Here is a 17,000-nt window from a genome sequence, read left to right as displayed (position 1 = left end):
TGCTTCGATGTCATTTCAGACTTTTAGCATCGCGGCTCGTGACCCAGACGGTCCCCGACAACAGGTCGCTTGACGCCTCTCGCTCTCAGGGGAAATACTTGAAACAGCACCGGCCTTTAACAGCCAACCTTTTACACTAAGTGCCCAGACAACGAACGAGATTAAATGTCAATAATTCAATATGAATCCCTGGTGCAGCATGTAATCTAGAGAGATTAGTGTTTTGTGAGTAATGATTCTGCACACTAATAATCTCTTGAGCCTGCCTCTGTGTTCAGTGTATGGATGTATGGATGTATGAATGTATGAATGTATGAATGTATGTATGTATGGATGTATGTATGTATGGATGGATGGATGGAGGAGGAGAGACCCAGGGTATTCCCGTGGTCCAGGTTTGGGGCCCCTTCACTGGAGTCACTCTAGAGAGACATCGGAGGAAGATCATTTCAGCCACACCCACCCGCCACGTTGTAACCCTCAGCTCCAGTCTCAGCCTCCAGCCTCCAGCCTCTAGCCTCCAGCCTCCAGCCTCAGCCTGGGTAGTAATGTTCCCCCTCCTCTAAACATACTCTACAAGACCCATCAACTCCTAACGGCGTATTACCCCGTAAACTCTCTCCTAATGAAAATGTGACCATGTCCATGTCATTTTAAAAGTGAACAGCAAGATGTTTGGATTATCATCGGCAATGTAATAGACCTATTCTGGATCAGTTAACTGAGCTTTGTCAAGTCCTGATTGTTGTATTTGTTTGTCTGACACACACTGGGCCAGCGCTCGAGCCTGTCATTGCTGCGTTAGGATGTGTGACAGGGTGAAGGCATTTCTGTATTTGCATAAAAATGCATAAAAGCATGATTCATGGTCATGATTATGAATATGGATTAGTGTGCGTGCATGCATGCATGCATGCGTGCATGCATGTGTCAGGAGAAGACAGCAAATCCACGCGTGTGGGGGTAGCGTGTGTGAGCGAGCGTGCATATTACCCACACGCCCATCTTTGGCCACAGCAGTCATCCATTCCTTCTCGTAACTCAGATCTCTCCGGAAATCCAGAAATGTCTGACTGCCAACCCATCCAAATCAGGCCACCTTACAACAGCTTGTCTCTGCTAATGAATCAAAACATCTCTGTGTATTTGGCTGGGGTGACATCAGCAGTAGCTATGTGCACTGTGCCCAGTGTGATCCAAACAGCATTGCTCACATGCTTTGAATATGCAAAACACCATACGGGAGACGATAAATGAGAGAGGAAAATGAGAGATGGAGAGGGAATTGATAAATCTGTAATGATTTTCATCCCAGGAATGGAGGGTTGGGGACATCTTATCAATATCACCACTGCAAATCATTCTCAAATCCCTCTCCACAATGGGGATGATTTTCTCGAACGAGAGGGGGGGGGGGGAGAGAGGGAAGCAACAAGAAGAATGACACCAACTCAAGCACAGAGCACGCATGCACCCACACGCACACATCAACGCCCGCGCACACGCAAAACTCCAGCACAAACGCACACTGTACATACGTGAATTCCTGTTTGGCGCGCTGAAGAACGACGTCTGCCAAGCGGCGATCTGTGCAAGCTAATCCCAACGGGAGACGGTTGCAGGAGAGAACCCAACCGAGAGAGAGAGAGAGAGCGAGAGAGCGAGAGACGGCGTGCCGGTTGGGAGGGGAGCGAGAGAGCAGCCCCGTGTGCAGCTGCCCGCCTGCTAATGCCACAGCTCACAGCGTCGCTCTCCGTCCGTCTGACGCCTCATTCCACAGCCCTGCCTCCGACTCTCCTCCATGCTACCTTCCTCTCCTCCCTCCTCTCGTCGTCTCGCCCGGGCTTGGTGGTGCGATGAGACGCCGACCGAAGCTGGCCCACCAACCCCCTCCCCTTTTCCGCTTCCCCCTCCTCGCTCTGCAAGCCGAGCCGAGCCGTTCGGCTCGCACACACGCACGCGGCGGCCGATCGCGCACGCACGCGCGCAGCACGCAAGCGTCTGGTTCTAGGAGCAGCCTGCAGACAGGAGGTGATGGCGATGGAGGAGAGGGACGGTGCCGCTGCTCCTTGCCCGGCTGGGGTGGTCTGCTGCTGGGCTCGGAGAGCGTCTGTCTCCCCCTGTCTCACTGGAGGGAGCTCCACGAGCAGCGTCTCTCTCTCCCTCTGCTCACTGCGCAGGGCTGAGAGAAATGAGCTCAGAGCTGCCGCTCACACAAATACGAGACCCTGGAGAGAGTAGGGGGAGAGGGAGAGAGAGAGAGAGAGAGAGAGAGAGATAGTACGAGGAAGGTGGAGGGGTTGTGTTTCAGCTAGGGATGGGTAAAGACGAGGGTGTGTGTGCGTGTGTGTGTGTGTGCACGCCTTTTCTCCGCTCTCATATGCACACGTGCACATTGTTCACACACACACACACACACAGAGCGTGCACGTCTCACTCCCACTTACATTCATAAGCTCAGTCAGCCTCTGAGCCAAAAGCATTCTCTCCCTCCCTGAATCCATCATCATTTTCCTCCTCTTCCCAATCCCTCTCCCACACCCTCTATAGCTGCTAACCACATACATACACACGCACACACACACAACATCCAGTTATGACTCTCTAAAGAATTTCATCATAGATAATTGCTCATTTGGGATGCAAATAATTCATCAATGAATTCTACAGTGTAAAACGTCAGCCTTCAAATTTTACCAACAAAAAATACTCACTGAACAACGTAAAATGAACTAACAAGATATAGGCCTTTATTATCAATTTTTATATACACAAAAAGCCATTACATTCGTTTTAAAATAACAGATGAATGGAGAGTCCTGAGCTCACTAGACCATGCCTTCGTCTACCAGGCTTGATGAAGGAGAGATTGAATAGAGAAAAGGATTGTATTCCATTCTGCTCTCCCCCTCTCCCCCTCTCTCCCTCTCCCCCTCTCCCCCTCTCTCCCTCTCTCCCTCTCCCCCTCTCCCGAACTGGGCTGAGATGTGTGACATGCGTCCCTCCACAACAGCCACTAATTGTCTGGCCTTCCAGCTAAATCACATTTCTCTCCCCATCACATGGGCAGTACCACTGGGAGGGATGGAGCCACAGTGGGGGAAAAGTGAGTGAGAGAGTGAAGGGGAGGGAGTGAAAGGGAGGGGAGACAGGGGGCTTGGCAGCGCTGCACACGGCTGCTGCTCGCCCCCTGTTGGCCACGTTAGCAACTGCAGCCAGGAGCCCAGGCAAGATTTGTACCAAAACGATGATTCACCAACACTGCCTGCCAAATCCTTTCCAATGGTGGACAGCACAATAAATAAAAACAATTCTTGAATCAAATAGAACTTTAGTTTTACGAGTGATCCCAGCCCCTGGGAGGAAATGGAAGGCTCTCGCTCTGCTTAGTCAAGCTCACTGCCTGAGAGAGCTATCCACGCATCAATATGCAAATTGGGAAGATAATGGTTTCAAATTGATTATGGGGTCTGGGGACGTGCTGCCTATACTACAAAGCTCCCACTGTCATAATAGCATCTGGCTGCTTTGAGACCCCTCGTTCTCTCTTTCCTCCATCTTTCCTACGTCTCTCCCTCCCTCCTAGTCTCCCTCCCTCCCCCTCCTACTCTCTCTCCCTCCCTCCTACTCTCCCTTCCTCCCCCTCTCCCTCTTCCTCTTCCTCTCCCTCCCTCCCTCCCTCCCCCTCTCCCTCCCTCCTCCCCCTCCCTCCCGCCCTCCCTCCCCCTCCTACTCTCCCTCTCACTCTCCCTCCCACTTACTCTCCCTCCCTCCTACTCTCCCTCCCTCCTACTCTCCCTCCCTCCTACTCTCCCTCCCTCCCCCTCCTACTCTCTGTTCACTGGAAAGAGCTTCAGCTAACACCCAACAGCCAACACACAGGAAGCCAAGACCCAGGAGAATGCTCCCTCCCTCTCTCTCTTTCCCGCTCTTTCTCCCTTCCTCAGTCCATCTTTCTATCTCTATTCCTCCCTCCCACCCTCCCTACCACTCGCTCTCCCTCCCATTCTCTCTCCCTGTGTCCATCTCTCTCTCTTTCTTTCCCTCCGTCCATATCTCTCCCCCTCCCTCCTTTCGCTCTCATGTTTCTAGCATCACTGCCCTATTTTTCTGACAGACCCAGAACATGAGTATTACCTCAGGCATGAGGATCACAATGAACTCTTCTCACTGCAAATACAATATTTCAATATCTGTGTGTGTGTGTGTGTGTGCATGTGAGGCAGGGTGTGTGTCTGTGTGCTTGCGAGGGTTTACATGTGTGTGAGTGCCCTAGCGTGATTATGAATGGCAGCACCTCTCCAAAAAAGGAGATGGCGTACCGTTAGCGCTGCCCCGAGGTCGGGAGGTGACGGACGCTGGATTGATGTCCGCCTTTGACATTTGCTGGAAACAGGGGCTACGCTGCTGGAGAAGGTCAGAGACGGGAGCCGTAGCTTTCATCTTAATCCGGGCCTGTCAGAGACACCGAGGCACACAGTAGTAACTCAGGACTCAAGAGGAAGCGCACCTGCAAGTACCCCCACGGCTGAGACGTCCAACTCCTGTCTCTCAAGACGCTGGGCACCAGACAGCTGACTTTAACCTTTCCACAGTCAATACTCACACGGTCAGACGTCTGTGTTCGTTTGTGGACAGTTTGTGGACGGACCCCGGTCCAGGGCCAGGCCGTATGGTCGAAGGAGGCCAGCCTCTAGAGAGGTGACTTTCATTTAGGTTTGGACCAGCAGATGCCTCCTCCACCATGCCTCCAGCAGGGTGACGCCATTATCATATCTACCATGCTAACACCTGGATGGGAGAGGAGAGGAGCAGATGGATTATTACTGAGGCCCCGGGCTCAGAGAGGGAGGGAGGGAGGGGTGATGGTGAGAGAGCAGGGTGGTGGGGGGGGGAGAGTTAGAGGAGAGGAGAAATTGAGAGGGGAAACTATAGATAACGATGGAGAAAGACGATGAGAGAGAGAGAACGGGAAAAGACAGGGAGAGGAAGGGAGAGGTAGGGAGAGGTAGGGAGAGGAAGGGCAACGTATGCAGGCTGTAGCAGTTGGCGGGTCAAGCCTGAAAGTGTGGAGTGCAGAGATGTGAACGTCTTAAGGAGGCTGAAAGGATCAATCAAACAAGTCTGAAACTCCCTGCCAGAACTACAGACTCCTCTCCTCCCCCCTGGAATCCTGCTGCATTGCAGCTAAATCCATTCTCAGCCTCACCCCTGCCAAACCCTCTATAAAACACACACTTCACCAATCCCCTATAAACTACACACAGTCTCAACCTGCAGTGCACATATCCGACCTATCAGACCCTATGGGCATTAAACAGAAGACCAGAGGAGTCTATCCAACCTACACCTATGTCCATGTCGTGGTACAATCCTGATGAACCAACACGTGGCGTCAGAAAATTCCGAAATGCCTACCAGTAATATCCTGAGCTATGCTAATATCAGTGTTGTAGTCAAAACCACCTAAACCAATGCCAAGTAATGACCAAGACTAGAATGTATCGAGACCGAGCCAAGACAAAGGCTTTGAGGAGTCGGGACCAAGGCCGGGCGAGGCGAGACCGAGGTTTAGACTAGCTAATTTCTTTACCGTGTACTAGGGCAAAAGTTGATGAAGAGACTTATTTTGCTACTACTACGGATCTGTGGTCTATCGTCTTAGTTATCGTTATCGAATGGAAATATAAATATCTATATCGATAATTTTTTACCCATATCGCCCAGCCCTACCGTGTACCAAAAATAACATTAGTGTACAATTAGCTCCCTCTGATGTACTGTAACATAATATCATTAGCTACATCTAAGTGGCCTATCGTCATTGTTCACAAGAGAACGTGATGCAACGTACCTTTGGTGAGGTGAGGGCTGAAGAGATTTCGTACGGAAGCAGATTGCTAGCTAACGTTAGCTAGCTAGCAGCTTTGCTAGTGGCACTAACTTTGCTAGTTTTATAATTCCTTTTTAATTGTGATATGATATGGTCCCAGTGGTAGTCATGGGATGCATTAGGAAGCCTCAGCTCTGGCAACCTAGATTCACACATCTTCGCTAAACATCTTGAAGGAAGTCGCACTGCAACTTTTGGAACCCACCCAGCATTCCCCCCCATCCTCGCGTGTTTGCACCCCGTTAACGTGACAGTTAAAATCAGATTCATTGTATGTTCGCTGCTCCAGCTGAAGCTCCGAGGCAAATTGTCTCAGTTACTGCAGATGTTTTACACCCTAACGAACTGTGATTAGCTTTCAGTCTGGAGGAAAAGATGGGAGAGGGGGAGGGGGGGGGGGGGGGGGGTCGTCAGATTATAATGAACGACGTTGTAATGCTGATGCTAACTCGTTATGGCTACGTCCGCGCCACGTTACTTTTAGGATACACGCTGTTGCTCAGTTTGACAGCTGTCACTTACAGAATAGGTGATGAAATGTGGCCTTGGCTACGCCCACCCACCGTCTTCTTGGCTCACACTTCCTGTTCTGTAGGCGCAGGGTATAGGAGACAACTTCCTTCAGGTCAGCAGCAGTTGAGCTGGCTGACATCAAACACAAGTATTGGGCACCTGGAAAAGCTCTGTATGAAAGCAATCTGTGTCTGTCTTGCCGTCCAGGAAGCAGTCAGATTGATGAATGGATCAGATGATGGGAGAGAGGGATAGCATGAACCTGCTGGTCTCTTCATTGTCCCTCCATGGGATAAAGATACAGCTGCATGATTCAGACACAGGCTGGGATTTACCCATGGCTCTCTCTCTCTCTCTCTCTCTCTCTCTCTCTCTCTCTCTCTCTCTCTCTCTCTCTCTCTCTCTCTCTCTCTCTCTCTCTCTCTCTCTCTCTCTCTCTCTCTCTCTCTCTCTCTCTCTCTCCTCTCTCTCTCTCTCTCTCTCTCTCTCTCACACACACACAGACACACACATTATGAATGCGAGGGCACATTGCCAGAAGGAACCATGGTGTCTTCCCTCCTCATGGACCATGACCCCTCCCGCTCTTGCCAGCTGAATCACAGAGTCGCACACATGCAAACACACACATGTGGCAACCTTTAAAAAAAAAAAAAATACAATCATCACACACACCAATTACACACTTCACAACAAATACAAAAATATATCACTTGGAATTACTCACAGCAATAGCTGCTAGCACAGGACACTGTTACCCAGGTACTGCAGGCGCACACACAAACACAACACCTCACACACATTCAGGTGTAAGTGCCTGCTGCTACTGCAGGGCAGAGCTGGGAGGATTAACATGTGATTGTGCCCGGAGTTAAGTGTAGAGAAGGAGAATCGGCTGGCTGGCTGGCACATGTCAGGGCCACGCTACTTCCTGTTTACTCCCAGTCCCGCAGCTGCGGCCGCCAGATAACAGCGGCAACAAAGCATGCTGGGAGATAAAAGGCACCACAAAGCATTCTGGGAGCCCTGTGGCACCAGACTCTCTACACAGCCCTATGTGGCTCTGGATGAAGTTACGGCACCACACAACATCCAAAAACATGAAGGGGGGGGGGGGGGGGGGGGGGGGGGGGGATGTACACAAACTGCAGTATCGACTCCCTCCTTGAAACCTGAAGACACTCAGAAAACCTAAAGACACCCACATGCAATCCACAGAAAATGATGTCATGTTTTTGGAATTGTTTACCAGAAACCCCTAATGGGAGGCACCAATGAGCACTGAGCCCACTAGGACTTAACTGTCCCCCCGGGCATAGACTCTTAGGAAACAATATTCTGCACCCACTAGACCCTTATTACTGACACACACATACACACTTACTAAGCCACCCACTACATGCACTTACTCACTAAAAAGGCCTTTTTTTAGAGAGATAAGCAGAAAAAGTTCTGTTTTTGCTTACGTAGTGATTCAGGGGCACACAAACAGATGGAGGAATATCTACTTATTGGAACTAACAGTCTACATCTGAACACAGCAACTCTGGAATGGAGCTGTAAGTGTCTGTGCATACGGCTGTCGTTAGAGAATAAGCCTGTTGTCACTGCTACACACTAATTATATTTCAGGAGCCCAGTGATGAATGAGCCTATGCTGTGAGTTACCTGCTGTGGCCACTGGCACACACACACACACACACACAGACATGCACACACACACGCAAAATCACACACACACCAGGCTTCCATACCTCTGCACACACACATACTCACAATCAGACACACAGTCACAAGCTGTCGCACACAGTCACATACCCATACACTGCCCCCCCCCCTCCCCCGAGGCCAATTATTCCAGCGGTACAACATACCTGGGTTATTAATCTATTCATCCTCTTTGGTGTGACAGTGCAGCTATTTCTGGATATATAAGCATTCCCCAGCCGCTGCGTTTTACTGCACCCTATAATTATAGTCTCAACAATGTGCTGGTTTATAAACAAAGCAGCCAAGAGTGGGAGCCAACAGTGTTAGTGGCCAGACAGAGGTTCAGACATCGTCCCTCGTGTCCTGTTTCATGTGCACTCTATCTGAAGAAAATCCTATAATCTCACCCGTCCTATCTCTGACAATCCTTTGGTCTGTGACATTGTATTGCCATGTAAAATCTCGCTTTGTAGACCATCCGTCGACTTACTCGACAAATCCCACGGTCTACCCTATCAGATGTCTCTGTGATGTGTTTGATGGAATGGGCCAGAACACCAGTTAAACACTGTGTCTGCAGGCTTATGGATAATACCCAGGATGCCTCAGAAGGAGAGGAGATGTTAACAAGCGGGATGAAAGAGAGGAGCGAGAGAGAGCTAAGCAATAGAGAGGGAGGGAGAGATGGAGGGAGGTGAGACTGTAACAGATGGTATCACTCCGGACCCTTTCCATGGGCTTTGGCCCAGGCCCTGCCCTCTGTCTCTCTCTCTCTCTCTGTCTCTCTCTCTGTCTCTCTCTCTGTCTCTCTGTCTGTCTCTGTCTCTCTCTCTCTCTCTCTCTCTCTCTCTCTCTCTCTCTCTCTCTCTCTCTCTCTCTCTCTGTCTCTGTCTCTGTCTCTGTCTCTGTCTCTGTCTCTGTCTCTGTCTCTGTCTCTGTCTCTCTCTGTCTCTGTCTCTGTCTCTGTCTCTCTCTCTCTCTCTCTCTCTCTCTGTCTCTCTCTCTCTCTCTCTCTCTCTCTCTCTCTCTCTCTCTCTCTCTCTCTCTCTCTCTCTCTCTCTGTCTGTCTGTCTGTCTGTGTCTGTCTGTCCTTCTCTTTCTCCAGGGAGATTCTTTCTCTTTGACCTCTCCTTGGACTCTCTCCCTTTCTCTTCTTCTCTCCCTCAGCCTCTCTAACTCTCGCTCGCCAGTCCTGTCTTCATCCTTCCTCTCTATCTCTATCTCTCTCTCTCGCTCTCTCTCTCTTTCTTTCTCTCTTCCTCCCTCCCTCACTCTGTAAACTGTACTCTAATCTGTTGCCAGAATTCTAAATGGCTGGTTGACCAGCACAGAGGACTGGGACAGAACACTTCCTGTTAGCTAGTGTGTGTGTGGGTGGAGGTGGGTGTGTTGATGAGTGTCGAGGGGCTTTGTGGATGTCCAGCTCTTGCCCTGTCAGAGGTCGGCCATGTGTCTACCTAGCTCACAGCCAGCACTCTTCTTCTCTAACCCACACACAGTGCACTTTGCACTGCTGCGAACGCTGCTGTTTATCTAAACAAAACTGTAAGGACAAATAAAATCAAACAAGCTCATTTACTGTAAGATGGACCGAACAAAGTCCTCTTACATGTAATGGCTTTGTCTCGGTGGCTATCATGCAGGCGTTGTGTTAGGAGTTTGAGTGTATAACCGAGCACAGCCAAAACAGTTCTAAATTATGATTAATCATTCGAAGACTTCTTAGCAGTTCTAATTAAAGCTAGTGATGCATGGGGGCCGAAACCAAACTAATTTTCATTGACTGAAATTTGTAATCATTACACAAAACAGAAACAAATTTCCCCTGCAATTTTCTCTCCAAATAACTTTCAAACTAATCACCAATGGGTAAACAACAATCACCAAGGAAACCAGACAGCTACTAGCAAACAAAAACAGCCAATGGCAGGACAGAGCAGTCACCACTCGTATTGTCCCCCTAGTTTTGAGCCTGTCAAACAACAAACACATCCACTTGCAGTAGATGTGCTATCGAACACACAGACAGACAAGCAGACAAACACAGGAGAAGTACTTTTCCAGAAGAGTCTACTTCTGATCCTTGATCTTCTGCTGTTCTTTCTATATGCACTTTGGAGAAAAGGGTTGACTAAAATGTTATCTCATGGTAAATAAGTGTGATTTGGTGAGTTAGGCTATACAGTCAACCAATGCTTGAGTTACACAAAGCCACTGTAAAATGACGATGTCATATGGTCTCACAACTGTCCACCTACAAACACCAACACATCCATTACTCATCACACACGTTCATGAGCGTGCAAACAGCGTACACAGGGTTGTGCACTGATGCATGCACCCTGACTAAATCCTACTCCAACGGAATGATTGCATAACAACTTCTAAGTTCTCCCAAAAAACAGAAAGCACAAAAGCTAACCTGTTACGTAATCCCTGCTATTTACTGTAAAAGAAGCACCCAACAAACAAGCATCCAGTACACAGACAGTCTGCATACACTGTGCACCCAGAGGTAAACTAATCTGCTTACAAATACAAATCTCAGCAGTGTAGGCAATTATTTCTCTCACTGCTTCTCTCATTTTAGCGTAAATTGGAGCACAGAGCACATAGAACTTTCTAGTATTTTACTCCTATTCTCATATCTAAATATCTTATATATAATATCTAAATCCCAGGCCCCAGCTGCAGACCCCCAGACTCTCAGACCCCCAGACTCCCAGACCTCCAGACCTCATCTTCAGTAGCCTCTCTCTGACCCACGAAGCTTGTGGCCGTGGGACCTGGCATGGAAGAAGCTGGCAAAGCAAGGGCGACATGTGTCACTGTCCTCCTGCACCAGATCCTTCTAGAGAGTATCAAGGGCTGCCCGGCAACTCACCGGATCAGGCTAAGGCCTTACCACAGTGGCCTGGGGTTTGAACCCAGCACAGGACCATTGCTATGTGTCATCCCCTCTCTCTGTACATTTCCTGTATCCAATTTCACTATGAAAATATTAAAAGATGAAGCACTGTAAGTGCTGCTCTCAGTGCCCCCTTAAGAGGTACACCCAGAGACCTCATCGGAAGGGAGGTCATCGACTGTGGAGCTTGAGGAAGATGCACAACACGGCAGGAATCTTACAGGTCTACGTTGTTCATATACAAGCACACCCACCCACCCACACATACCCAGATATACATGGGAGTCAGATGGCTGAGCGGTGAGGGAGTCGGGCTAGTAATCAGAAGGTTGCCGGATCGATTCCCTGCCATGCAAAATTACGTTGTGTCCTTGGGCAAGGCACTTCACCCTACTTGCCTCGGGGGGAATGTCCCTGTACTTACATACTGTAAGTCGCTCTGGATAAGAGCGTCTGCTAAATGACGAAATGTAAATACACACATACACCCCCCCCACACACACACAGCTGGATACTGTTGAGGAAGGGAGAGAGTTCAGTGCAGAAGTGTTTTGCTGTGAAGGGAATTCCTTCTCTAAGAGCTTCCAGGACACAAACCATCCTCCAAGGGCTGATGAATAAGTTTCTGGGAGGAATATAGAAAACCTGCGGTCAAATAGACAATCCTCCCCCATCTGTCTGTGAAGGAGGCTGAATAAATATGCATACACTTACAATGCTAAACAGATTACTTTGCAGAGACAGAAGCCAGGTGAGCTGTGATGGAAAATAGTGTCATTTTCGGGAGGTCAGCTTTAAACCTGGTGCATGATGAACCAAAGAGAGCAATTCGGAGACCGTGCATCCATCAACCGGAACTCCAAACTGTGGTTCGGCGTTCGAAAAAAGGGCAAGCGTTTACGGGTTGGGAGGCCAGCATGAGTCACCCGTGAACAGACCTCACAGGAACGTCGAGCCCAGAGACTGCCATTCAGCATCGCCACCCACCACATCATCCTATACCTTCCCAGCCTCTGACCCCACATACCGCTCCATACATGCGGGTATGACCAGCGGCCAACCCCACGCGTACCGGGGGGCGTCACTGAGCGTGCTCAGAACAGCCCGCTTCGTCTTCCTCATCTCCTGACACGCTTGGTTGAACCCCTAAGGTTGATCACACATGTATAGCACTGGTCAATAGAGCTTGAGCCAGACTGACACGTATGTGCCATCCGTGGTTTACTGTTCGGCATCCTGTCCTGTGTTTGCTGTCGTTCCGGTGAGTCCTGTGATGAGTCAGGGGTCAGGGGTCAGGTGGGACGGTGTTCTCTTTCTAGACAAACGTCCTGCATGGTGGTTTATGTCACAGCAAGGTCACACGGCTGGAAACTAGAGATGTAGGATTCAGTCAGAATACCAACTCAGCACACCACAATGGGATGCAGTGCGGTCTGTGTGTGGACTGGGTTTGTATGTGTGCGGGGCTGCACTGAAGATGTTATGACTGTGGGGGTTGGCCCCCATTTCCCTCTCAATGGCACTGCTGTGCACTGAAGTATTAAGGGGAAATGGTGAGGCAGTTAGGCTGAAAACTGTGTTTCTCTACAAGCAGTAAGTGGGGACATGTCGGTCTCGTATGATGTGGTTTGTGTGGTAGACAATGTGATTCTGCCCATGGCAGGGTCTGTGGTGTGATGTGTGTGTGTGTGTGTCCGTGTGTGTGTATATGGTGTGTGTGTGTGTGATCCGGCAGATCCAGACAGCTGCGCTTCAGGTTCTACGGGGTCGGCAAGCGTTAACAAGTGACGAGAGCCCAGGGAGAGGACGTTCCTGGTTCCTTTCCGAACCCCCTTCAGCCCAGTCGGGAAAGGGGGGGGGGGGGCTTTCCTAGAGCTCTGCTGGTGTTGTGGCTGTCACTGGTGAGGACACCACATACAGTAACAGAGGTCACTGCTCACACAGAGCCACGGGGAGCCGCTTGGGCTTCAGGACTGGCCGTCCTGAAGCTCAATCATCAAATTTTCACTTCACCTTGGTCTTTAAGGAAAGTGACAAGAGGAACTCGGTCAGTAGTAGATTCTTTCCTTGTTTGGACCACGCAAATGACAATTACTTCCATAAGCCAGCGTGTTGGTCTCATATCACTAAGAGTTCCGCAGATGAACGATGCAATCCCTTTCTGGTCTTCCATTTCCACTTTGCTGTGGTGTCAGGTGACCTGGAGGATTGCTCTGTTGGTGGCTGAAGACGATATGATGATGAAAGACGATGACGACAGGCCGTCCTCCTTAGGATGATAAGATATTTACATAACATCAGGGGACCCTGGGGAACGCATGCCACAGCGATGAAGGCTGCTGCGAGTAACTCGTGGCGACACACGCCCGCACACTACTCCCCGACACCATTTCTTCCACGATGGGGAGAGCGAGAGGACGACGGACAGAGGAAACAGGAGAGGAAGAGCAAGAGAGCGAGAGATGTTTCGGGCTCGGGGAAAGAGGGACCGTTCGAGAATAGTTTGAGGTAGTGAGATGTTTCTGGTTCAGCCTAAGAGGGCAGCAGTCACACTAACAAGTACTAGAGGATCCTTTCCTCCAGCGTGGGACCCATATAATAAACAACAGAAGGCACTAGAACCCTTCCTCTGCTTTCTATCTGATACCAGGGATCAGAATGATTCTGCTCTCCCCTTCTTCCTCCCCCCTCCCCCTCCCCCTCCTCCCTTTCACTCCTTTTCCTGCCCCTCTCCTTCCCCCCCCCCCCCCCCCCCCTTACAGGCCAGCCTCGTGATCCTACTCAGGGTGAGTGTAAACCTCTCCATTTTCAGGAAGGATGCTCCCAATTGGGGGAATACAAATAAAAAGCTTGTGGATTTGGCAGCTCTGGTTTCCGGTTCTTTCTAACCCTTCTGTTTTCTTTCTTGTTGGCAGGCAGATGGAGAGAAGAGGATGCCAGATTTATACGATCTCGTGTTTCAATCTGGTGGGTACAGCCCCTGCCCTGAGAAGAGAGGGAGAAGAGGTGAGAGGGAGGCTGAGGTTGGGGGGCAGGGGCAGGGGGGTGGGGGGGTGGGGGTACTGGATGTGAGGTTGAAGAGAGGAGGTGGTGCTCAGGGTGTTAGAACGATACGAGGTAGGTGTAGGTAAGAGAGAGGGGTGAGTACTGAGTGTGAGAGGGAGGCATTGGAGGAGAGGAAGCGAGGAGGATGCAGGTGAGGAGAAAGACGTGCCCGCATCTGTCTGAGATAGCGCTGATTGTGACACAGCCGGAGGCTCCTGTCTGTCATCGGTCTCCGAGGGAGATAACCCAGACATCCATGCTCGGTAGCAACATGTGAAAGAAATCAAGGTATATGGTGTGACAAGCAATTTGGCATGTCTCTGCCAGAGTGGCTTTGATTCCCCACCAGGCAACAAACACACATCTTCTTCCAAAGACAATGACACTTGTTTCCCCTTTGAACAAACATCGTTGTCAGCCAATTCAGAAGCCTCCCAAAATCTTGCCAAAAAACGACTTCTATTACAGTCTTTTCATCCCTGTTGCTCTGGTTTCATAGGAAAACGGATGTGTCAGGTGAAAAAAACACCAACAATGTATTTCCAAGAATAATTGCAAGAGAAACGTTCTGGTTTATCTGGGAAGCGAACATGCGACCGTCTCCGAGTCGTTTCAATTGAATACAGCGCTGTCTCTTTCATTTAACGTCTTATCTCAAACAGCTCCCTGCACTGCCATCCTGCACCGCCATTTTCTTATCTGCATTGACACCTATCCCCTGGCTCCATCTCTGAACACACACACACACACGAGTACACACACACACAAATACATTCATACACAAATATACACAAAGACACAAAGACACATATACATACACAAATACACACTTGTGCACATACACACACTCTCAGGGAATTCTGAATGATATAGACAGAAAGCAGAGAATTCTCAGATGCCATAAGGGAGCAGCAGTTCCAAATATATGGTTAAAAAATGATCATTTAAATAGTATTGATTAATGTAAAAAATGGAGGGAAAAAAAAAGGAATCAAGCTGTCAAGGTTGCAACCTCCTTATCATTAACCTCCATAAAGGGGCTGTTTGTCCCGGTGTTTGTGACTAGTGAGACAGCATCGATGTGGACCCACAGTAGAGGGAAAAAGTGGGAGGGGCTGCGGTAACCGAGGCTGGAGGCTGTTCCTGGACGGCTCTGACATGCCAGACAGCCTGAGTCAACGTCTGACACAGAGACTCAGTGGACACGACAGGTAACTCAGTTTCCAAGGCAACGCCGAGACACCCGAAGCGTCACTATGGAGAAGGTCGGTGAGGCGTTACTCGCCGTGTCGGATCAGAGGGACGGGCTGCAGTTTCCCACTAAAGTTCAGACACGGCTGTCAATAAACGAATCCCCCCCTCTCACTAGAGTTTAACTCAATGGGATTTCATCATTGAAAATCTATTCGCTGGATGGATGAGATTAACACTGAAGAATCAATCCAACGGAAAGGTTGTTTTCGCATCCTTAACCTCCTCCTTGTCGTCATCATCCTCCTCCTCAGTGATCATCATCATCATCCATTATCTTCATCATCAGTGGTGGCGCTGCGCCCCCAAGCACAGCTCTGGTTGGTTGTTGCTCTTCATCCTCCTCTTCATCATCAACGGGAGCTCTATGCCTCAAGCCCGACGTCGGTCGGTTGGCATTTTCACGGTCCCTCATCTTCAACTGCCCACACCAGTGGATGAAGCACCACCCACACAAACCTCAGCTGGATAACTCCAGATTAGAGGAGATTAGACGTGATGGCTAGTCCTCAACAGTGTAAAAAATGCTGGACGCACACACACACACACACTGTAAAAGACAGTCACCATTCAGGCGCATCACGCACGCCATCAATGATCACGTTGTCATCCATGGGCTTGCCGGTCAGAACGAGAGGCGTCACGCATAACAAGACATAACGCAAGACACCAAGAGGTCCTGTCATGAATGTGTGGCAAAACAGTAGCTGCGGTAGCTTTGGCTTGTGTCTGCGGAGAGTGCATTATCACATCACTAAGGTGAGGGCCGGGTTGTGCACTTGAGAGGGTGTCTTGTGGTGTCTGTGGGAGGCAGCCAACCGCTATTTGGAGGAGAAGGGGTCCAGAAGTGTTGATCTCCTGGTACTTTCTGCTTTTCTAAGCCAGAACAACAGGCCATGCCAGACAGCCACTTCTCAGGTGGGAGAAATGAGGGCTCAATTAAACTCTGTAACGCTGCGAATATAAGCCATTGCTTCAATTTAAAAGACATGAAATACCCATATTGACCCCCCCAACGTACACCAACCCACCCACAGGCCAGTGTTGTGTCCGCGGTAATCGATGAATGACCCTTGGCCCGGTCTTGGACTTTTCAAGGTGACTTTGAAGGGGAATTGTATCCGCAGATGCTAGGATGCCTCTGCTTGCTTGTCCACGTGCAGCAGCCATTATGAAGATGAAGACAGGATGTGGCCTAGATGGCCAAACCCTGACTGAGAGGGTCCTGCACAGAGGCAGAGATGACACGCTGAGATAGCATTAGGGCACGTTAACCTCTCCCCTCTGGAGACACACACTCAGAGACACCTCCCCCCTCCACACACACACACACACACACACACACAACTCCTCCTTACTAAAATCTCCATTAGAAAATCAATGAGAAGGGGAAATGACCCTGGCTAGTACTAAATAGAGTATCAATAACTAGAATATAGTGTACACACACACACACACACACACGTGCACACACACCCACACAGTATCAATAACTAGTTTTTCAATTGTTTAGGGTCACAGTGGGTAAGTGGGAGGGACTCGTGCAGTCACGTTAAGTGAAATGGTAGAGCGTGCCTTTGTGTCCTGTGATCTTCAGATGATGACTTGAGATTGGCCAGGAACAGTGACGTTAGCCCACATCATTAGTCAAACACAATCATGGCTTCACAAAGCCCGGGG

General features: G+C 49.6%; 1 protein-coding gene across 1 annotated transcript in view; it reads right to left on the bottom strand.

Annotated features, from left to right (window-relative positions):
• The window catches only part of LOC124481997 (protein unc-13 homolog C-like), a 74,306-nt gene extending 67,534 nt beyond the window's left edge, over nt 1-6,772 (bottom strand). The window contains exons 1-3 of the mRNA XM_047042320.1: nt 6,416-6,772; nt 4,607-4,791; nt 1,539-2,228 (exon numbers count right to left, since the gene is read on the bottom strand). The gene's annotated coding sequence lies outside the window, so the exon portion shown is untranslated. The remainder of the gene's footprint in view (nt 1-1,538; nt 2,229-4,606; nt 4,792-6,415) is intronic.
• Between the last annotated feature and the right edge of the window lie 10,228 nt (nt 6,773-17,000).

This window comes from Hypomesus transpacificus, chromosome 19 (genome assembly GCF_021917145.1).
Source record: "Hypomesus transpacificus isolate Combined female chromosome 19, fHypTra1, whole genome shotgun sequence".
NCBI classification, from domain to species: domain Eukaryota; kingdom Metazoa; phylum Chordata; class Actinopteri; order Osmeriformes; family Osmeridae; genus Hypomesus; species Hypomesus transpacificus.
The sequence above is the reverse complement of the archived record's forward strand: the minus strand, read 5'-3'. Positions and strand labels throughout refer to the sequence as shown.